General features: G+C 47.7%; 2 protein-coding genes across 4 annotated transcripts in view; one reads left to right on the top strand and one right to left on the bottom strand.

The window, feature by feature from the left end:
• The window catches only part of LOC143802809 (uncharacterized), a 410869-nt gene that overhangs the window by 44331 nt on the left and 342405 nt on the right, over positions 1 to 24133 (bottom strand). The window lies entirely within an intron of this gene.
• The window catches only part of LOC143802984 (uncharacterized), a 143031-nt gene continuing 136990 nt past the window's right edge, over positions 18093 to 24133 (top strand). Inside the window, exon 1 of the mRNA XM_077281373.1 lies at positions 18093 to 18170. The gene's annotated coding sequence lies outside the window, so the exon portion shown is untranslated. The remainder of the gene's footprint in view (positions 18171 to 24133) is intronic.

Below are 24133 nucleotides of genomic sequence, written 5' to 3'. Positions count from 1 at the left end.
CAAGGCTATTTCATGGACAGGTGTGGGCAATCCCTTCTTTATGTCATTGTCAATTAAGCAGATAAAAGGCCTGGAGTTGATTTGAGGTGTGGTGCTTGCATTTGGAAGGCTTTGCTGTGAAGTAAACATGCGGTCAAAGGAGCTCTCCATGCAGGTGAAACAAGCCATCCTTAAGCTGCGAAAACAGAAAAAACCCATCTGAGAAATTGCTACAATATTACGAGTGGCAAAATCTACAGTTTTTACATCTGTTATGATCCTAGTGGCAAGGATCGCAGGTCGGACTAGCTAAGTAACTGAACAGACTACTAGCTCTGGGGAAGTGGTAACTAGATTGACCGCAACCTGATCCTATCCGCAAACAACTATAGGCAGCCGTGGAACGTTACCTAAAAAATCCTAGACGTCTCGTCACGGCCTGAGAAACTGACTATTCCTGGAGGGAAAGTAAGTCCTCACTTGCCTCAGTGGAAGACCCCAAAGACATAGAATAGCCCGCCACAAATATTAACGGTGAGTTAAGGGGAAAGCACAAACGCAGAGATGAAATCAGATTTAGCAAATGAGGCCCGCTAATACTAGATAGCAGAAAATAGGAAGGAAACTGTGCGGTCAATAAAAAACCCTATTCAAAATATCCACGCAGAGATTGCTCGAGCCCCCGCACCAACTAACGGTGCGGGGGAGGCAACTCCGTACCCCAGAGCTTACCAGCAAAAAGAAATCACATGTTAGCAAGCTGGACTAGACTCATCATACACAGAAATCATATTGCAGGCAGATGAGCAAAAAATATTCAAACAGAACTTAGCTTATCCTGAAGAGGCAGAAAACGAGATAATCAGGAGTAATCAGAATAGCACTGAATACATTGACAGCCGGCAACAAGTGGCAGTGACGCAGAGCTAAATAGGAGCCTCCCTGGTGAATAACGAGGCAGCTGATCCAGCAGACCCGCAGGATAATAAACCAAACCACCAGGGGGAGCCAAAAAACCAAAGTCACACAATACCATCTGTGACCACAAGAGGGAGCCTGAAAACGGAGTTCACAACAGTACCCCCCCCTTGAGGAGGGGTCACTGAACCCTCATCAAAACCCCCAGGGCGATCAGGGTGAGCCACATGGAAGGCACGAACCAAATCGGCCGCATGAACATCAGAGGCGACAACCCAGGAATTATCCTCCTAACCATAGCCTTTCCACTTAACCAAATACTGAAGCCTCCGTCTAGAAATACGAGAATCCAAGATCTTCTCCACCACGTATTCCAATTCTCCCTCAACCAGCACAGGGGCAGGAGGCTCAACCGAAGGAACCACAGGCACCACATACCTCCGCAACAACGACCGATGGAACACATTATGAATAGCAAACGATGCCGGGAGGTCCAAACGAAATGACACAGGGTTAAGGACTTCCAAAATCTTATAAGGACCGATAAACCGAGGCTTAAACTTAGGAGAGGAGACCTTCATAGGAACAAAGCGAGAAGACAACCACACCAAATCCCCAACACGAAGTCGGGGACCCACACAGCGACGGCGGTTGGCAAAGCGCTGAGCCTTCTCTTGTGACAGCTTCAAATTGTCCACCACATGATTCCAAATCTGATGCAACCTATCCACCACAACATCCACTCCAGGACAGTCAGAAGACTCCACCTGACCCGAGGAAAAACGAGGATGAAACCCTGAATTACAAAAAAAAAGGCGAAACCAAAGTAGCAGAACTAGCCCGATTATTAAGGGCAAACTCGGCCAATGGCAAAAAAATCACCCAGTCATCCTGATCAGCAGAAACAAAACATCTTAAATAGGTTTCCAAAGTCTGATTAGTGCGCTCGGTTTGGCCATTCGTCTGAGGATGGAAGGCCGATGAAAAAGACAAATTAATGCCCATCTTAGCACAAAAGGTCCGCCAAAATCTAGACACAAACTGGGATCCTCTGTCGGAAACAATATTTTCAGGGATCCCATGCAAACGAACCACATTTTGAAAAAACAGAGGAACCAACTCGGAGGAGGAAGGCAACTTAGGCATGGGCACCAAATGGACCATTTTAGAAAAACGATCACACACCACCCAAATGACCGACATTCTCTGAGAGACAGGGAGATCTGAAATAAAATCCATGGAAATGTGCGTCCAAGGCCTCTTCGGGACAGGCAAAGGCAACAACAAGCCACTGGCACGAGAACAGCAAGGCTTAGCCCGAGCACAAATTCCACAAGACTGCACAAAGGAACGCACATACCACGACAAGGAAGGCCACCAGAAGGACCTAGCCACCAAATCTCTGGTACCAAAAATCCCAGGATGGCCTGCCAACACCGAAGAATGAACCTCGGAAATAACTCTGCTGGTCCATCTATCCGGGACAAACAGTCTCTCCGGTGGACAACGGTCAGGCCTATCCGCCTGAAACTCCTGCAGCACTCGTCGCAAATCTGGGGAGATGGCAGACAAAATCACCCCTTCTCTGAGGATACCAGCTGGCTCTGAATCACCAGGAGAGTCAGGCACAAAACTCCTAGAAAAAGCATCAGCCTTCACATTCTTCGAACCAGGCAGGTATGAGACCACGAAATCAAAACGAGAGAAAAACAATGACCAACGAGCCTGTCTAGGATTCAGCCGCTTGGCCGACTCGAGATAAATCAAATTCTTGTGATCAGTCAAGACCACCACACGATGCTTAGCTCCCTCGAGCCAATGTCGCCACTCCTCAAATGCCCACTTCATAGCCAACAACTCCCGATTACCAACATCATGATTCCGCTCGGCAGGCGAAAACTTTCTTGAAAAGAAAGCACATGGCTTCATCACAGAGCCATCAGAGCTTCTCTGCGACAAAACAGCCCCCGCTCCAATCTCAGAAGCATCAACCTCGACCTGGAAAGGAAAGGAGACGTCTGGCTGACATAAGACCGGAGCCGAAGAAAACCGGCGCTTCAGCTCCCGAAAGGCCTCCACAGCCGCAGGAGACCAATTAGTAACATCAGAACCCTTCTTGGTCAAATCCATCAATGGCTTAACAACACCAGAAAAATTAGCGATGAAGCGACGGTAAAAATTAGCAAAACCCAAGAACTTCTGAAGACTCTTAACAGATGTAGGCTGAGTCCAGTCATGAATAGCCTGAACCTTGACTGGGTCCATCTCAATAGCAGAAGGAGAAAAAATGAAACCCAAAAAAGAGACCTTCTGGACTCCAAAAAAACATTTTGAGCCCTTCACAAATAAAGCATTGGCACGCAGGACCTGAAACACCATCCTGACCTGCTTAACATGGGACTCCCAATCATCCGAAAAAAACAGAATATCATCCAGATACACAATCATAAATTTATCCAGATATTCGCGGAAGATGTCTTGCATAAAGGACTGAAAGACAGAAGGAGCGTTAGAAAGTCCAAAAGGCATCACCAAGTACTCAAAATGGCCTTCGGGCGTATTAAATGCAGTTTTCCATTCATCACCCTGCTTAATATGCACAAGGTTATACGCACCACGAAGATCTATCTTAGTGAACCAACTAGACCCCTTAATGCGAGCAAACAGATCAGATAACAATGGCAAAGGATACTGAAATTTGACCGTGATTTTGTTTAGAAGGCGATAATCAATACAAGGTCTCAAGGAACCATCCTTCTTAGCCACAAAAAAGAACCCCGCACCAAGAGGGGAGGAGGAGGGGCGAATAAGTCCTTTCTCCAAAGACTCCTTTACATAACTCCGCATAGCAGCATGCTCCGGCACTGACAAATTGAAAAGTCGTCCCTTAGGAAACTTACTACCAGGAATCAAATTTATAGCACAATCACAATCCCTATGAGGAGGTAGAGAACTGAGTTTGGGCTCATCAAATACATCCTGGTAATCTGACAAAAATGCAGGGACCTCAGAAGGAGTGGATGAAGCAATTGACACCACAGGAGCGTCGCCATGAATTCCCTGACAACCCCAACTTGACACAGACATTGCTTTCCAATCCAGGACTGGATTATGAGTCTGCAACCATGGCAGGCCCAACATGACAACATCATGCAAATTATGCAATACAAGAAAGCGAATCACCTCCTGATGAACAGGAGTCATGCACATGGTCACTTGTGTCCAGTACTGAGGTTTATTCGTAGCCAATGGTGTAGCATCAATTCCCCTTAGTGGAATAGGGAATTTTAAAGGCTCCAAAACAAAACCACAGCGCCTGGCAAATGACAAATCCATCAGACTCAGGGCAGCACCTGAATCCACAAAAGCCATAACCGGGTAAGATGACAGGGAACAAATCAGGGTAACAGACAAAATAAACTTAGGCTGTAAAGTACCGATGGTGACAGATTTATCAATCTTTTTTGTGCGCTTAGAGCATGCTGAGATAACATGAGCTGAGTCACCACAGTAAAAGCACAACCCATTTTGCCATCTATAATTTTGCCGTTCACTTCTGGTCAGAATTCTATCACATTGCATAGACTCAGGTGTCTGTTCAGAAGACACTGCCAAATGGTGCGCAGGTTTGCGCTCCCGCAAACGCCGATCAATCTGAATGGCCAGAGTCATTGACTCATTCAGACCTGCAGGCGCAGGGAACCCCACCATGACATTCTTAATGGCTTCAGAAAGACCTTTTCTGAAATTTGCAGCCAGGGCACACTCATTCCATTGAGTAAGCACCGACCATTTCCGAAATTTCTGGCAGTACACCTCTGCATCATCTTGCCCCTGAGAGAGGGCCAACAACGCTTTTTCAGCCTGGTTCTCAAGATTAGGTTCCTCATAGAGCAATCCAAGGGCCAGAAAAAATGCATCCACACTGAGCAATGCAGGATCCCCTGGAGCCAATGCGAAAGCCCAATCTTGAGGATCGCCACGCAAGAAAGAAATAATAATCTTAACTTGCTGAACAGAATCCCCAGAGGAACGAGGTTTCAAAGAAAGAAACAACTTGCAATTGTTCTTAAAATTCAGGAACCTAGATCTATCTCCAGAAAACAACTCCGGAATAGGTATTCTAGGCTCTGACATAGGACTGTGCACAACAAAATCCTGAATACTTTGTACCCTTGCAGCAAGATGATCTACACTGGAGGCTAAACTCTGGATATCCATATCAGCAGCTGAACTCAGAGCCACACCAAGATTAAGAGGAGGAGAGAAGCCAGACACACAGCAGCTAGACACACGGCAGCAAAAAAAATAAATAAATCTCCAAGCTTCTTTTCTCCTGCTTCTGCCATGCAATTAACACTTTATGGGCCGGCTGTACTGTTATGATCCTAGTGGAAAGGATCGCAGGTCGGACTAGCTAAGTAACTGAACAGACTACTAGCTCTGGGGAAGTGGTAACTAGATTGACCGCAACCTGATCCTATCCGCAAACAACTATAGGCAGCCGTGGAACGTTACCTAAAAAATCCTAGACGTCTCGTCACGGCCTGAGAAACTGACTATTCCTGGAAGGAAAGTAATTCCTCACTTGCCTCAGTGGAAGACCCCAAAGAAATAGAATAGCCCCCCACAAATATTAACGGTGAGTTAAGGGGAAAGCACAAACGCAGAGATGAAATCAGATTTAGCAAATGAGGCCCGCTAATACTAGATAGCAGAAAATAGGTCAATAAAAAACCCTATTCAAAATATCCACGCAGAGATTGCTCGAGCCCCCGCACCAACTAACGGTGCGGGGGAAGCAACTCCGTACCCCAGAGCTTACCAGCAAAAAGAAATCACATGTTAGCAAGCTGGACTAGACTCATCATACACAGAAATCATATTGCAGGCAGATGAGCAAAAAATATTCAAACAGAACTTAGCTTATCCTGAAGAGGCAGAAAACGAGATAATCAGGAGTAATCAGAATAGCACTGAATACATTGACAGCCGGCAACAAGTGGAAGTGAAGCAGAGCTAAATTGGAGCCTCCCTGGTGAATAACGAGGCAGCTGATCCAGCAGACCCGCAGGATAATAAACCAAACCACCAGGGGGAGCCAAAAAACCAAAGTCACACAATACCATCTGTGACCACAAGAGGGAGCCTGAAAACGGAGTTCACAACATACATCCTGAGAAAGAAAGAAAGCACTGGTGAACTCATCAATGCAAAAAGACCTGGACGCCCACGGAAGACAACAGTGGTGGATGATCGCAGAATAATCTCCATGGTGAAGAGAAACCCCTTCACAACAGCCAACCAAGTGACCAACACTCTCCAGGAGGTCGGCGTATCAATATCCAAATCTACCATAAAGAGAAGACTGCATGAAAGTAAATACAGAGGGTTCACTGTACGGTGTGGAGCGCCCCCACACCGCCGCAGGGCCGAGGGGTACCCGGAGCCGGGCCTCTAGGTCTCAGTCCTGGGGTTGTCACAGTAGCTAGATCCGGTCCGTGACCCTGTGTGTCAGTGGGGGACGTCCGGTGCAATAAGTGATATTGTAGCGGTGCAGTTGTGGGGTGCAGGTCGCGGTAAATAACGAGGACACCAGGTTGCAGTCTCTTTACCTCTTTACTGAAGCTCTCTGGGTCCTCAGTCCGGAATACGGCTCACCAGGCTGCGCAAGTCCGGCCGGTCCAATGGCACTTCCAGAGCTCTCCTTGCAGGTGGAAATCGGTGCCTTCCTTCTAGCGCTATGTGTTGCAGTCCTTCCCTGCTGTGCTTACGGAAAGTACCCCACAACTGTTGTGTCTGTTTCTCGTGTTCCCTCACAACAACTTAATTCGCAATGATCTTCCTCGTCCCTCCAGATACTATGGTAGGAACGCACCCGTATGACGGGGAGGCTCGGAGATCTTCCGGGACTCTATCTGCGCCCCTCTCCTGTTGGTACCCCCCTTTGCCTTCCTGGGTGATGCGTGAGACAGTCCGCCTCAAGCTAACTGCCCTGCCGTAGGTCTGAGGTATGGCTTGAAACTCTTTACCTCCTCGGCGTTCCGGCCACCGGTAGTGCGCCTCAGTAAGGTGCTGCCTCTTTCAGCACAACCCTCACTGGTATCTCCTTTCGCTTGATTTCGTTTCTCACTCAGCACAATCTATCTCGCTTCTTAGTCCTTCCTTGGGCACCGCCGCTATGCTGAGCAGGCACGGTCCCTTTACGTTCTTTCCATGCCAAGCCTCTGCCAGGATCCCACCCCTGGCAGAGACCCTACAGTCTCTCCCTTCACAACACCCTCTGCCACCAGGTGTTGCTCCGTTCAATCCCGTCAGCGTTCTCTCTAACTTCCTGCCTGACCCCCAGTTTACCCACTATGGTGGGGAGTGGCCTAATGAATAGCACCCTTAGCTCCCCCCGGAGGCCCAGCTGTGAAATGTATTGGTGACTGTGATACCTGCTCAGAGAACTCCTTCCGTGCCATCGAACGCAGCATGGCCCCCCTTAGTGGCTGAACCATGCTACTGCAACGACCAGGACTCTGGGGCGCTGCACTCCCCCCTGGTTAAACACAGTACTCCGGGACTGGGAAGAAAAACAACAATACAGGTTAGCAAAAAGACATACAATTTTGTTGAGTGCAAATAACAATAAGTATACTTAAGTAGGCTTCCCTTTATGGGAGGTGAGGACACTTGTAACGTTACAAACATAATTAACCTTATAATTTACAGAGTATAAATAACTTCTGTTACCCAACCGGGTATTCTATTTAGTGCAATTTTTGAAATAATAACTTAACATTGCCTTTAAGAAACTCACACTCTTAGTCTATCAAAGGCCTTCCTATAATCACATTATAAGGCATTTCAACTTTACATTCTCCTTCTTGTGAACCTGCAGGACCGCCTGTCCCTACGGCACCAGGCCTACTGCCTCTCCTTTCTTCTACAGGACCGCCCTGTTCAGCCAGGGCCTACTGCCTTTTGCTACTATACACAGTATAGACATAACATTCCTTTCGGTTGAAGAACTCTGAGCCAGCTCTACTCGGCCCCTTTAAGGACTCACTCTCTAACCCCTACGGGTTCACTCTCTGTCCTTAGCAATAAAGTAACTTTTCAATGGGGACGCAGGGTTTACCTTCTATCCTCACCCTCATTATTACTTCTCTTACTTTCAACTATGCAGACCTCTACTTCTACCCCTACGGGCTCTCTGCATCTTTCCTTTCTTCAAAACATTATTCAAATTTCACATTTTAACAAATTCAACACATATAACTTAGCATGTAAAACAGTTACATTTCTTTTCAAGGCATCATTATGGCATTACTGTTCTGCAACAGTATCTCTCTCAAGTTCAGTTTCTCACATCCCCTTTAAGAGGAGACCAAGTCTTTCTAAGGTAGCTCGTCTCCTCAGCCTACCGGCCCATGCAAAGGTTCCGGCATGGTATCTTCGCAAAGTGTCTTTAACTAGAACCGGTAGGAAAGGTATCTTCGCAAAGTGTCTTTGGCTCAAACAAATAGGGCAAATATCTTCGCAAAGTGTCTTTGGCTAAAACCAGTAGGGAGCACCTTTAAGAAGGTGCAAACTATTTACAAGGGAAGTTCGAATCATGCACAGTCCATGATTTCTGCAGTTCTCTTTTTTAAAACTGTATAAACTTCAGGAAAACAACAGTGACCCCGGATCAACAAAGGGGTCACCTTTAACCCTAGACGGGTTTAGCAGCAAACAGGAACAGTTAAAGGAATGAACAGTTAACTATTTACATTTTCAGGTTTCCGAGGCTTAGTTGAACGGCTTCCAGGGCTGCACCTGGCACTTAACCCCTCTTGGCCCGGGAAGGGTGAAGTCCAGGGTTGCACCTAGTGCTGGACACACGCCGTTAATCCGTCTCTCATGTACAGTTAAATCATGCGCAGCGATGGAGGTCTGCGCAGCTTGGGTAGGGGCATTTGCTGCAGCAGAGGTAGCGGCTGCTGCAAGATCAGTCACTGGAACGGAGTCAGCAGCTGTGGCACTAGCAGTCGCTGGAGTGGTGTCGGTCGTCAGGGCAGGGTCGTCCTTCATACCTGCTTCAGATGCGGTCCCTCCGGTGCCGGTCTGCTCCGTCTCCACTGCGGCCTGTAGCGCTGGTTGCAGGGTCTTGTGCTGCGACGCTGTCATCTCTGCTTGCAGTACCTCGCTTTCCGGCGGGGCCTTGCTTTCTGGCTTCGGAGTGCTGGAACTTCTTTCTTGCTCCGGACCAGACGAGGCTGCCGACAGACGTCTGGCGAGGCTCCCGATGATGGTCTTCTTCCACCCGGCCTCAGTGCTCAGCTGCATCCGCCGGGGTTGATGGATCAGCCCGTCCGCTCCGGTCTGCAGGAGGTCAGCGTCAACTGTGGAGGTCTGGCTGCGGTGCCTCTCCGGGTAGCTGGGGGAGTCCTCGGCTCCGACCCCACGCTCCGGCTCCGGGCGGCTGGCCATGGCGTCCTCCATGTCGCTGAATTCTTCTTCCTGGTCCTTTTCCCGCTCTCTCCTTCGTGGGCGGTTTCGTTTTCTCTGTCTCTGCCCACCATTGAGGATCAGGAGGCGGATCTCGGCTGCTGACGGACACGTCCTCAAGGGGCCGAGATATTTAGACTGGGCGGCCATTGTCTTTCGCGCTCTTCAGCTTGTTCACGCCCACTTCCACGCCCTTCTTCTTCTCCTGCGCTCTCCTTAGCGCTGTAATGGCGGTTTTGGCGCGAACTTTTGGCGGCAAGTGACAATCCACAGTCTTTGCAATAAAGTACAGTAAATCACAGTTCCAAGGCACACATGACCTGATTCTTCAGGCTTAAGTAGATCCTGTTCGTGACGCCAAGTTGGAGTGCCCCCACACCGCCGCAGGGCCGAGGGGTACCCGGAGCCGGGCCTCTAGGTCTCAGTCCTGGGGTTGTCACGGTAGCTAGACCCGGTCCGTGACCCTGTGTGTCAGTGGGGGACGTCCGGTGCAATAAGTGATATTGTAGCGGTGCAGTTGTGGGGTGCAGGTCGCGGTAAATAACGAGGACACCAGGTTGCAGTCTCTTTACCTCTTTACTGAAGCTCTCTGGGTCCTCAGTCCGGAATACGGCTCACCAGGCTGCGCAAGTCCGGCCGGTCCAATGGCACTTCCAGAGCTCTCCTTGCAGGTGGAAATCGGTGCCTTCCTTCTAGCGCTATGTGTTGCAGTCCTTCCCTGCTGTGCTTACGGAAAGTACCCCACAACTGTTGTGTCTGTTTCTCGTGTTCCCTCACAACAACTTAATTCGCAATGATCTTCCTCGTCCCTCCAGATACTATGGTAGGAACGCACCCGTATGACGGGGAGGCTCGGAGATCTTCCGGGACTCTATCTGCGCCCCTCTCCTGTTGGTACCCCCCTTTGCCTTCCTGGGTGATGCGTGAGACAGTCCGCCTCAAGCTAACTGCCCTGCCGTAGGTCTGAGGTATGGCTTGAAACTCTTTACCTCCTCGGCGTTCCGGCCACCGGTAGTGCGCCTCAGTAAGGTGCTGCCTCTTTCAGCACAACCCTCACTGGTATCTCCTTTCGCTTGATTTCGTTTCTCACTCAGCACAATCTATCTCGCTTCTTAGTCCTTCCTTGGGCACCGCCGCTATGCTGAGCAGGCACGGTCCCTTTACGTTCTTTCCATGCCAAGCCTCTGCCAGGATCCCACCCCTGGCAGAGACCCTACAGTCTCTCCCTTCACAACACCCTCTGCCACCAGGTGTTGCTCCGTTCAATCCCGTCAGCGTTCTCTCTAACTTCCTGCCTGACCCCCAGTTTACCCACTATGGTGGGGAGTGGCCTAATGAATAGCACCCTTAGCTCCCCCCCGGAGGCCCAGCTGTGAAATGTATTGGTGACTGTGATACCTGCTCAGAGAACTCCTTCCGTGCCATCGAACGCAGCATGGCCCCCCTTAGTGGCTGAACCATGCTACTGCAACGACCAGGACTCTGGGGCGCTGCAGGTGCAAGCCACTCATAAGCATCAAGAATAAAAAGGCTAGACTGGACTTTGCTAAAAAACATCTAAAAAAGCCAGCACAGTTCTGGAAGAATTTTCTTTGGACAGATGAAACCAAGATCAACCTCTACCAGAATGATGGAAAGAGAAAAGTATGGCGAAGGCGCGGTACAGCTCATGATCCAAAGCATACCACATCATCTGTAAAACACGGCGGAGGCAGTGTGATGGCTTGGGCATGCATGGCTGCCAGTGGCACTGCGTCACTAGTGTTTATTGATGATGTGACACAGGACAGAAGCAGCCAAATTAATTCTGAGGTATTCAGAGACATACTGTGTGCTCAGATCCAGCCAAATGCAGCCAAACTGATTGGTCGTCGTTTCATACTACAGATGGACAATGACCCATAACATAAAGCCAAAGCAACCCAGGAGTTTATTAACCCCTTAACGACCGCCGATACGCCTTTTAACGGCGGCCGCTAAGGGTACTTAAACCACAGCGCCGTTAATTAACGGCGCTGTGGAAAAAGTGAATAGCGCCCCCCAGAGTCGGATTTTCTCTGGGGTCTCGGTTGCCGAGGGTAGCCGAGACCCCAGAGAACATGATTCGGGGGGTTTTTACCGACCCCCGAGTTGCGATCGCCGGAAATTAACCGTTTACCGGCGGTCGCAACAAAAAAAAAACAACGCGATTTGCCTTTTAATTTCGCTGTCCTCCGATGTGATCGCACATCGGAGGACAGAGAAATAGGGTCCCCGATGGCCCCCGATAGCCCCCCAATACTCACCTATCTCCCCCGGTGCTCCTCGTGGCTCCCGATGGGCGCCGCCATCTTTTTTCCGGGAAAAATGGCGGGCGCACGCGCAGTACGCCCGCCGCCCGGCACCCGGAAGATCTTTGGGGTCTCGGCTGCTGGGGGTAGCCGAGACCCCAAAGAACATGATCGGGGTCGGTTTGCACCGACCCCTGTTTTGCGATCGCCGGTAATTAACAGTTTACCGGCGACAGCAAAAAAAAAAAAAAAAGCGATCTGTAATTCTCTGTCCTCTGATGTGATCGCACATCAGAGGACAGAGAAATAGGGGGATTCGGGGACCCTATAATACTCACCCGGTGTCCCTGGGTCCTCCTGTGTCTCCTCTTGCCGGCCGGCTTCTTCGTCGGGAAAGAAAATGGCAGGCGCATGCGCCATCTGCTGCCATCTGCCGGCCGGCAGGAGAGACGAGTTGGGGCTAAAATTAGGGTTAGGGTTAGGGCTAGGGTTAGAGTTAGGGTTAGAGTTAGGGTTAGAGTTAGGGTTAGGGTTAGAGTTAGGGTTAGGGTTAGGGTTGGGGCTAAATTTAGGGTTAGGGCTAGGGTTAGGGTTAGGCTACTTTCACACTAGCGTTTTTTGGCTTCCGTCGCAATGCGTCGTTGGAGAAAAAACGCATCCTGCAAAAGTGCTTGCAGGATGCGTTTTTTCTCCATTGGCTTGCATTAGCGACACATTGCGACGGATTGCCACATGTCGCATCCGTCGTGCGACGGATGCGTCGTGCTTTGGCGGACCGTCGGCACAAAAAAAGCTACATGTAACTTTTTTGTGCGATGAGTCCGCCATTTCCGACCGCGCATGCGTGGCCGGAACTCCGCCCCCGCCTCCCCGCACCTCACAATGGGGCAGCGGATGCGTTGAAAAAACAGCATCCGCTGCACCCGTTGTGTGGCGCTTACAACGCTAGCGTCGGTACGTCAGCCCGACACACTGCGATGGGCCGAGTACGACGCTAGTGTGAAAGTAGCCTTAGGCTTCTTTCACACTTGCGTCGGTATGGCGCGGTCGCAATGCGTCGGCCCGACGTACCGACGCACGTTGTGAAAATTGTGCACAACGTGGGCAGCGGATGCAGTTTTTCAACGCATCCGCTGCCCAGTCTATGTCCTGGGGAGGAGGGGGCAGAGTTACGGCCACGCATGCGCGGAAATGGCGGACGCGACGTACAAATAAAAGGTTACATTGAACTTTTTTTGTGACGACGGGGCTAAAGTTATGGTTAGGGTTGGGGCTAAAGTTAGGGTTAGGGTTGGGGCTAAAGTTAGGGTTAGAGTTGGGATTAGGGTTTGGATTAGGGTTGGGATTAGGGTTACGTTTGGGATTAGGGTTGGGATTAGGGTTACGTTTGGGATTAGGGTTAGGGGTGTGTTGGATTTAGGGTTTTGATTAGGGTTATGGTTAGGGTTGAGATTAGGGCTGTTTTGGGGTTAGGGTTGTGATTATCGTTAGGGTTGTGATTAGGATTATGGATCGGGTTAAGATTAGGGTTAGGGGTGTGTTGGAGTTAGGGTTGGAGTTATAATTTGGGGGTTTCCACTGTTTAGGTACATCAGGGGGTCTCCAAACACGACAGCCAATTTTGCGCTAAAAAAGTCAATTGGTGCTCCCTCCCTTCTGAGCTCTGCCGTGCGCCCAAACAGTGGTTTACCCCCACATATGGGGCATCAGCGTACTCGGGATAAATTGGACAACAACTTTTGGGGTCCAATTTCTCCTGTTACCCTTGTGAAAATAAAAACTTGGGGGCTAAAAATCTTTTTTGTGGGAAAAAAAATATTTTTTTATTTTCACTACTCTGCATTATAAACTTCTGTGAAGCACTTGAGCATTCAAAGTTCTCACCACATATCTAGATAAGTTCCTTAGGGGGTCTAGTTTCCAAAATTTGGTCACTTGTGGGGGGTTTCTACTGTTTAGGTACATCAGGGGCTCTGCAAACGCAACATAACACCCACAGACAATTCTATCAAAGTCTGAATTTCAAAATGGCGCTCCTTCTCTTCTGAGCTCTGCCGTGTGCCAAAACAGTGGTTTACCCCCACATATGGGGTACCAGCATACTCAGGACAAATTGGAGAACAAATATTGGCATCCAATTTCTCTTGTTACCCTTGTGAAAATAAAAACTTGGGGGCTAAAAAATCTTTTTTGTGAAAAAAAAAAATATTTTCTATTTTCACTACTCTGCATTATAAACTTCTGTGAAGCACTTGGGCATTCAAAGTTCTCACCACATATCTAGATAAGTTCCTTGGGGGGTCTAGTTTTCAAAATGGGGTCACTTGTGGGGGGGGTTCTACTGTTCAGGTACATCAGTGGCTCTGCAAACGCAACATAACGCCCGCAGACCATTCTATCAAAGCCTGCATTTCAAAATGGCACTCCTTCCCTTCCGAGCTCTGCCGTGCGCCTAAACAGTGGTTTACCCCCACATATTGGGTACCAGCATACTCAGGACAAATTGGACAACAAATTTTTGGGTCCAATTTCTCTTGTTACCCTTGTGAAAATAAAAATTTGGGGGCTAAAAAAATCTTTTTTGTGGGAAAAAAAAATATTTTTTATTTTCACTACTCTGCATTATAAACTTCTGTGAAGCACTTGGGCATTCAAAGTTCTCACCACATATCTAGATAAGTTCCTTGGGGGGGTCTATTTTCCAAAATGGGGTCACTTGTTGGGGTTTTCTACTGTTTAGGTACATTAGGGGTCTGCAAACGCAACATAACGCCCACAGACAATTCTATCAAAGTCTGCATTCCAAAATGGCGCTCCTTCCCTTCCGAGCTCTGCCGTGTGCCCAAACAGTGGTTTACCCCCACATATGGGGTACCAGCATACTCAGGACAAATTGGACAACAACTTTTGGGGTCCAATTTCTCTTGTTACCCTTGTGAAAATAAAAACTTGGGGGCTAAAAAATCTTTATTGTTAAAAAAATATATTTTTTATTTTCACGACTCTGCATTATAAACTTCTGTGATGCACTTGGGCATTCAAAGTTCTCACTACACATCTAGATAAGTTCCATGGGGGGTCTAGTTTCCAAAATGGGGTCACTTTTGGGGGGTTTCTACTGTTTAGGCACATCAGGGGCTCTCCAAACGCGACATGGCGTCCGATCTCAATTCCAGTCAATTTTGCATTGAAAAGTCAAATGGCGCTCCTTTGCTTCCGAGCTCAGCCATGCGCCCAAACAGTGGTTTACCCCCACATATGGGGTGTCGACGTACTCAAGACAAATTGTACAACAACTTCTGGGGTCCATTTTCTCCTGTTACCCTTGGTAAAATAAAAATTTGGAGGCAAAAAGATCATTTTTGTAGAAAAAATGCGATTTTTTTATTTTCACGGCTCTACGTTATAAACTTCTGTGAAGCACCTGGGGGTTTAAAGTGCTCACCACACATCTAAGTTCCTTAAGGGGTCTAGTTTCCAAAATGGTGTCATTTGTGGAGGGTCTCCACTGTTTAGGCACATCAGCGGCTCTCCAAACGTGACATGGCATCCTATCTCAATTCCAGCCAATTCTACATTGAAAAAGTAAAACGACACTCCTTCTCTTCCAAGCTCTGCCGTGCGCCCAAACAGTGGTTTACCCCACAAATGGGGTATCGACGTACTCAGGAGAAATTGCACAACAACTTTTGTGGTCTAATTTCTCCTGTTACGCTTGTAAAAATAAGAATTTGTGGGCGAAAAAATCATTTTTGTGAAAACAAATGCGATTTTTTATTTTCATGGCTCTACGTTATAAACTTCTGTGAAGCACTTGGGGGCTCAAAGTGCTCACGACACATCTAAATAAGTTCCTTAAGGGGTCTAGTTTCCAAAATGGTATCACTTGTGGGGGGTTTCCACTGTTTAGGCACATTAGGGGCTCTCCAAACGCGACATGGCGTCTGATCTCAATTCCAGCCAATTCTGCATTGAAAAAGTCAAACGGCGCTCCTTCACTTCCAAGTTCTGTGGTGCGCCCAAACAGTGGTTTACCTCCACATATGGGGTATCGGCGTACTCAGGAAAAATTGCACAACAAAATTTGTGGTTACATTTCTGTTTTTACACTTGTGAAAATTAAAAAAAATGGTTCTGAAGTAAAATGTTTGCAAAAAAAAGTTAAATGTTCATTTTTTTCTTCCACATTGTTTCAGTTCCTGTGAAGTACGTAAAGGGTTAATAAACTTTTTGAATGTGGTTTTGAGCAGCTTGAGGGGTGCAGTTTTTAGAATGGTGTCACACTTGGTTATTTTCTATCATATAGACCCCTCAAAATGACTTCAAAGGTGATGTGGTCCCTAAAAAAAACATGGTGTTGTAAAAATGAGAAATTGCTGGTCAACTTTTAACCCTTATAACTCCCTAACAAAAAAAAAATTTGTTTCCAAAATTGTGCTGATGTAAAGTAGACATGTGGGAAATGTTATTTATTAACTATTTTTTGTGACATATCTCTCTGATTTAAGGGCATAAAAATACAAAGTTTGAAAATTGCAAAATTTTAAAAATTTTCGCCATATTTCCTTTTCATAAATAATCGCAAGTAATATCGAAGAAATGTTACCACTAACTTGAAGTACAATATGTCACGAAAAAACATTCTCAGAATCAGCGGGATCCGATAAAGCGTTCCAGAGTTATAACCTCTTAAAGTGACAGTGGTCAGAATTGTAAAAATTGGCTCGGTCATTAAGTACCAAATTGGCTCTGTCACTAAGGGGTTAAAGCAATGAAGTGGAATATTCTTGAATGGCGAAGTCAGTCACCTGATCTCAACCCAATTGAGCAGCATTTCACTTGTTAAAGACTAAACTTCAGACAGAAAGGCCACAAACAACCAGCAACTGAAAACCACCGCAGTGAAGGCCTGGCAGAGCATCAAAAAGGAGGGAACACAGCGTCTGGTGATGTCCATGAGTTCAAGACTTCAGGCAGTCATTGCCAACAAAGGGTTTTCAACCAAGTACTAGGAATGAACATTTTATTTTAAATTATTTGATCTGTCCAATTACTTTTGGTCCCTTTAAAAACAGGGTGGCACATGTTAAGGAGCTGAAACTCCTAAACCCTTCATCCAATTTTAATGTGGATACCCTCAAATGAAAGCTGAAAGTCTGAACTTCAACTGCATCTGAATTGTTTTGTTTAAAATTCATTGTGGTAATGTCCATAACCAAAACTAGAAAAATGTTGTCTCTGTCCAAATATATATGGACCTAACTGTATTACACGCGGCTCCGCACACATTACACACGCGGCTCCGCTCCGCACACATTACACACACGGCTCCGCTCCGCACACATTACACACACGGCTCCGCTCCGCACACATTACACACACGGCTCCGTTCCGCACACATTACACACACGGCTCCGTTCCGCACACATTACACACACGGCTCCGCTCCGCACACATTCCACACACGCCTCCGCTCCGCACACATTACACACACGGCTCCGCTCCGCACACATTCCACACACGGCTCCGCTCCGCACACTTTACACACACGGCTCTGCTCCGCACACATTACACACACTGCTCCGCTCCGCACACATTACGCACACGGCTCCGCTCCGCACACATTACACACACATTACACACACGGCTCCGCTCCGCACAGATTACACACACGGCTCCGCTCCGCACACATTACACACACGGCTCCGCTCCGCACACATTACACACACGGCTCCGCTCCGCACACACTACACACAGGGCTCCGCTCCGCACACATTACACACGCGGCTCCGCTCCGCACACACTACACACAGGGCTCCGCTCCGCACACATTACACACACGGCTCCGCTCCGCACACATTACACACACGGCTCCGCTCCGCACACATTACACACACGGCTCCGCTCCGCACACATTACACACACGGCTCCGCTCCGCACACATTACACACACGGCTCCGCTCCGCACACATTACACACACGGCTCCGCTCCGCACACATTACACACACGGCTCCGCTCCGCACACATTACACACACGGCTCCGCTCCGCACACATTACACACACGGCTCCGCTCCGCACACATTACACACACGGCTCCGCTCCGCACACATTACACACACGGCTCCGCTCCGCACACATTACACACACGGCTCTGCTCCATCCTCCTCTATGATACTAGACATCATCCAGCACAGCAGAGTCCTGCAGACACTGAGAACCCTGGAGCTCCGCCCCTGATCATGTGACTCCTCCCCATGTGACTGATCACATGACTGTGACGTCACACAGGTCCTGTCCGCGCACACAGTAGGATCGCTCTGCAGGTTGAGGTAGGTGTGTGTTGTGTCTCCTCACCCCTGATCTACAGGGAGTCGCCCTAGTTATAGCCGCTTGATGCTGCGCTGTATGTGGGGGAGAGAGTGACTGGTGTGATTTATCTGGACTTTATAAAGACATCTGATCCTGTTGCACATAACAGCCTTATAGTGAAGCTACAGAGGCAGGGACTGGGGAAACAATACAGGTAGGTAAGGAATTGGCTAAATGACCGGAAACAAAGAGTCGTCATAAATGAGATGTTCTCTAAATGGGATATAGTCAGCAATGGGGACCGCAGGGATCTGTACTGGGAGCAGTGGGGACCGCAGGGATCTGTACTGGGAGCAGTGGGGACAGCAGGGATCTGTACTGAGAACAGTGGGAATCGCAGGGATCTGTACTGGGAGCAGTGGGAACCGCAGGGATCTGTACTGAGAACAGTGGGGACCGCATGGATCTGTACTGAGAACAGTGGGAATCGCAGGGATCTGTACTGGGAGCAGTGGGAACCGCAGGGATCTGTACTGAGAACAGTGGGGACCGCATGGATCTGTACTGAGAACAGTGGGAACCGCATGGATCTGTACTGGGAGCAGTGGGGACCGCAGGGATCTGTACTGGGAGCAGTGGGGACTGCAGAATGAGCAAAACCAGCTATTTATGAATTTCTTTTTTTTTTGGGGGGGGGGGGGGGTTATACCTTTCCGCATTTGGTAAAATGGATAATTAATATAGGTAAACTGACTGAACAGTCTGAACTGGTGCATAACCAAAAAAGTCTTACATAGCAAATAGATCAATGGCTGCACTCAACTGTACTTAAGCAAGGAAATGTGCGACATATGAAATGTGACTAGCTAAGGCTACTTTCACATTTGCGTTTTAATCTGCAGCGTTTAATCCGCAAACGCAAGGACCAGAAAAACGCAGAAAAGCGCGTATAAACGCAGTGGTTTTTAAGTGCATGCGGTTAACGCATGCGGCTGTAAGACGCTGCGTTTACATGCTTTTTTATGCGTTTTTCATGCGCATGGTGAAAAATTTTACAGGAGAAAAATCTAGATTACCAGAAACAGCCAATGGGACTACAGAGGGCGTGTATTATGTCATATCTATATATAGACCCTCGGACTGCTGAAATCTTACCAGTGTGCTACTGTATCCTGTGTCATGATGGATCTTCACATGGAGAGCTTTTACTTCAACCTGGATTTAAGCATCAAGCTTTTTCTTGCGTGTGTGTTTGCTTGGGAGCAACACCGAAACCGTGAAAGACAGAGAAGGACACGGCGTAGGCGTTTTTGGCAACACCCCATTATAGAACTGCGGGAGAGCCGTGGTGCATATCACACCCTGTATGTCGAGCTCAATGACAACCCGGACAAATTCCCGGAATATACCAGGATGTCGCAAGACTCTTTCTGGGATTTGCTTGCTCGTGTCCAAGGAGCCATCCGGAGACAGGACACACAGCTCCGTAGAGCGATTCCACCAGAGGAACGTCTCCTGGTTACCTTAAGGTACGTAATAATTCTAAACAAATGCTAGTCATAATTATTGCTGGTCTGACATGTATTCTTTGCATTTTTGTAAATTTATTTTTTCTTTATTACAGATTTCTTGCAACTGGAGAGAGCTTGTCATCCCTACACTTCCAGTACCGCCTTGGAATTTCCACCCTGTCCGGAATAGTTTTTGACACCTGCCGGGCTCTGTGGAATGTTCTCCGTGAAGAATTTATACCCATACCCAATGAGGAAATGTGGATGGAAATAGCAGATAAATTCTGGACTGTGTGTGATTTCCCCAATTGTGTGGGTGCGGTGGATGTGAAGCACATCTGGATTATCAAACCAGCCAGAACGGGATCACAGTTCTTCAACTACAAAAAATATATTTCAGTAGTTCTCATGGCAATAGCCGATGCGGACTGTCGCTTCATTGCCGTGGACATTGGTGCTTTTGGCCGTGGCAACGATTCGCAGAGTTTCAAAAACTCTGATATGGGCCGACGTGTTTATGGCAAAAATTTTAATTTTCCACAGCCACGACCTCTCCCCAACACTCAAGGCCCACCGCTGCCATTTGTAATGGTTGGGGATGAGGCCTTTCAGATGAGTGAAAATCTCCTGAAGCCCTATTCAAGTTGGGACTTGAACCGCACAAAACGGATCTATAACTACAGACTAACCAGGGCCCGCAGAACAGTAGAGTGTGCCTTTGGGATTATGGTGTCAAAATGGCGCATTCTTGCAACAGCCATAAATCTAAAAATGGAGACAGTGGATGAGGTGGTAAAAGCATGTGTGGTTCTCCACAATTACATTCTGGCTAAGGAGCAACCCACCATTGAACTTGATGAACAAGTTGCAAACCCTTTGCCTGATTACCGGCATCACCCGCTGCGGTCAACTGTTGAAGTTGGCCACATGCGGGACCAATTTGCTGCCTTTTTTGATTCAGACCTTGGACGTGTGGCATGGCAGCATACGAACGGGGGGAAGGAAATGAATCCAAAAAGATAACCTTATGTCTTTAAATAAGATTGCTTTATTAAAGTGCAAGGCAAGGAAGCAATGGTGACAACAAAGTCGCCCAACAAATGTATAAAAACAAGTAGCACACACAAGGCACCAGGAGAAAACAACTGCTGACCCATATTAAACAAATGTCATTATAACAATCAGCATATCGGGTCAAATATCGCAAAACCAGCAGGGTTAAATAGCCATTATCATAGCGGCCCGCCTAGAAAATCACCAAGTGCCATAAAAAGCAGTGCAATCTAATGTAACATAGTACAAAATACAAAGAGAGGCAATACTAGGCGATAAGAATAATTAATTAATACATCACCCCAAAGGTATAGTGCTTGGCAGGTGCAGAGTCCCGGTGTCCGCCCCAGGACAATATGGTGTAAAATGTCCTGTTGGCTTTGGGTGTGTAACAGTTATTTTCAAAATGTTGATAATGTTTGTTGTAATAAAATAATTCTGTTTTATTATCTCCACCATGTCTCCCATGTATTTGCTTTACACACCACTAAGGGTTTTTGGGCTTAGGCTGTTGATGTCATTGCGTCCTGACTTGGTTCACCAGTAGCTATTTGACGCAGACTGTATAGACGATGGCTGTTTGGTGCCGTCACATTCACAGTATTTGTTCATTACTTAACATCAGTATTTGTAAGCCAAAACCAGGAGTGGCTGTTAAATGCAGAGGTGGTGTTTATATTTTTATTTGACTTTTCCTCACATTGATCCACTCCAGGTTTTGGCTTACCAATATTGATGTAAAATTCTGAGCAAATACCGTCAGTGTGACGGAAGCCTACATAACAGATCAATAGTCATCAAGTCAGGTGTCAGAAATAATGAATTCATGATTCACAAATAAATAGCTCATGAATTTATTATTTCTTACACAAGTCCTGTTGGGTATAGATATGCCTTGTATCACCTCCATCGTACCTTCACTTTCTGTTGAATAGATTTAAAGTACTAAGAAAAAATGGAGGTAATACAAGGCATTTATCTACTCTGCAGGTCAGGTGTCATAACTAACGATTTTGTGAAGACACGACCAGTTGAGTATAGTTAAAGCTGTGTATTCAGCTGTGTATTACCACCATTTTGTCTTCAGTCTGCGACAAAAAGTCAGAGTGAAAATACAAGTGTTATTTTTTTGGGCAACCTCTTATCTCTATACCAAACACACACAAACCTTCTGTATTGTACTAACTAACTACTGGAGCTAGGAGGTGGCCCAAAAAAATGTGTTTGGCGCATTATTGGATTTGGCGCACGGTGTGTGTTGCCGGTGGCGAAATACACAATTATTCAAACCTTATTGGGGGCAAAAAACATGAATATTTATTTTAACAAAATAAAATAAAAAATTAACTGCGCCTGCTTGGGGTTGAGTGACGAAATTGGGGGGTGTGGAGCAGTGAGGGCTGGCTAACTATCGACGACGCAGGGGTGGCTGGAGAAGGTGCAATAAAACTACTGGGGTCGGGAAATTCGGGGATTGGGCTAGACACATGAGAGGGCAGAGACACACTAGAAGGTTGAGACAAAGCAGACATTACAGACACATTGGGAGGTGAGGGGGAGGGATAGCTATTGTCTTTGGTTTTTTATTGCCTTTCCCTTTTTTGGATTGGCGCTGCCGTCCGGGGAGCCTCGTTGGGCTACTTGGTATTGGCCTGGCTGTGGTGGCCGACCTGTCATGGTCCGTCTGCCGTTGTTGTGGCATTCTTGTGGTGGTGGGGAGGAACGCCAGGGCAGGGTCCGGCAGCGGCATTCTTGAAGTGGTGGTGGCGGGGAATGCCAGGGCAGGGTCCGGCAGCGGCATTCTTGAAGTGGTGGTGGCGGGGAACGCCAGGGCAGGGTCCGGCAGCGGCATTCCTGTGGTGGGTAACAGGCCTGGGTCCGGCAGCGGCATTCTTGTGGTGGCGGAGAACGACAGGCCAGGGTCTTGCGGCTGCAGCATGGTGGTGGCAGTGGAGGAGGTCTGTCATGATCTCCATGGCCAGAGAACTAGCATAAGCCTCAATAGGAACAAGCTCTTGGAAGATGTAACTGTACTGACCATGAACTAAACCTACCGCATCATCTAGAAGTAGCCAGGTAGCATGTCCTACTTTTTATCCCTATATGCCCAGCGCCGGCCGGAGAACTAAATAATGCTAGCAGAGGGAAATATAAGACCTGACTCACCTCTAGAGAAATGCCCAGAAAGGAGACAGAGGCCCCCCACATATATTGGCGGTGATATGAGATGAAACAACAAACGCAGCAGGAAAATAGTTTTAGCAAATTTGAGGTCCGCTTTCTAGATAGCAGAAGACAGAAAGCATACTTTCATGGTCAGTAGAAAACCCTAACAAAACACATCCAGAAATTACTTTAGGACTCTGGCATTAACTCATAATACCAGAGTGGCAATTCCTGATCAACAAGAGCTTTCCAGACACAGTAACGAAACTGCAGCTGTGAACTGGAACCAAAATACAAAACAAAACATGGACGAATGTCCAACTTATCTAGTAGATGTCTGGGAGCAGGAACAAGCACAGAGAGGCTTCTGATAACATTGTTGACCGGCAAGCATCTAACAAAGAAGCCAGGTTATATAGCGACACCCAGATCTAATCAGAACAGGTGAACAGGGAAGATGATGTCACAAGTTCAATTCCACCAGTAGCCACCGGGGGAGCCCAGAATCCAAATTCACAACAGTACCCCCCCCTCAAGGAGGGGGCACCGAACCCTCACCAGAACCACCAGGGCGATCAGGATGGGCCCTATGAAAGGCACGAACCAGATCAGAGGCATGAACATCAGATGCAGTGACCCAAGAATTATCCTCCTGGCCGTATCCCTTCCACTTGACCAGATACTGGAGTCTCCGTCTGGAAACACGGGAGTCTAGGATTTTTTCCACAACGTACTCCAACTCACCCTCAACCAACACCGGAGCAGGAGGCTCAACGGAAGGCACAACCGGTGCCTCATACCTGCGCAATAACGACCGATGAAAAACGTTATGAATAGAAAAGGATGCAGGGAGGTCCAAACGGAAGGAAACAGGGTTAAGAATCTCCAATATTTTATACGGACCGATGAACCGAGGCTTAAACTTAGGAGATGAGACCCTCATAGGGACAAAACGAGAAGACAACCACACCAAATCTCCAACACAAAGCCGAGGACCAACACGACGGTGACGGTTGGCAAAAAGCTGAGTCTTCTCCTGGGACAACTTTAAATTGTCCATCACCTGCCCCCAGATATGATGCAATCTCTCCACCACCGCATCCACTCCAGGACAATCCGAGGATTCCATCTGACCGGAGGAAAATCGAGGGTGGAACCCCGAATTACAGAAAAACGGGGACACCAAAGTGGCAGAGCTGGCCCGATTATTGAGGGCGAACTCCGCCAATGGCAAAAAAGCAACCCAATCATCCTGGTCAGCAGACACAAAACACCTCAGATATGTCTCCAGGGTCTGATTAGTCCGCTCGGTCTGGCCATTAGTCTGAGGGTGAAAAGCAGACGAAAAAGACAAATCTATGCCCATCCTAGCACAGAATGCCCGCCAAAATCTAGACACAAATTGGGTTCCTCTGTCAGAAACGATATTCTCAGGAATACCATGCAA

The sequence above is a fragment of the Ranitomeya variabilis genome, chromosome 1, assembly GCF_051348905.1.
Source record: "Ranitomeya variabilis isolate aRanVar5 chromosome 1, aRanVar5.hap1, whole genome shotgun sequence".
Lineage (NCBI taxonomy): Eukaryota > Metazoa > Chordata > Amphibia > Anura > Dendrobatidae > Ranitomeya > Ranitomeya variabilis.
The sequence above is the reverse complement of the archived record's forward strand: the minus strand, read 5'-3'. Positions and strand labels throughout refer to the sequence as shown.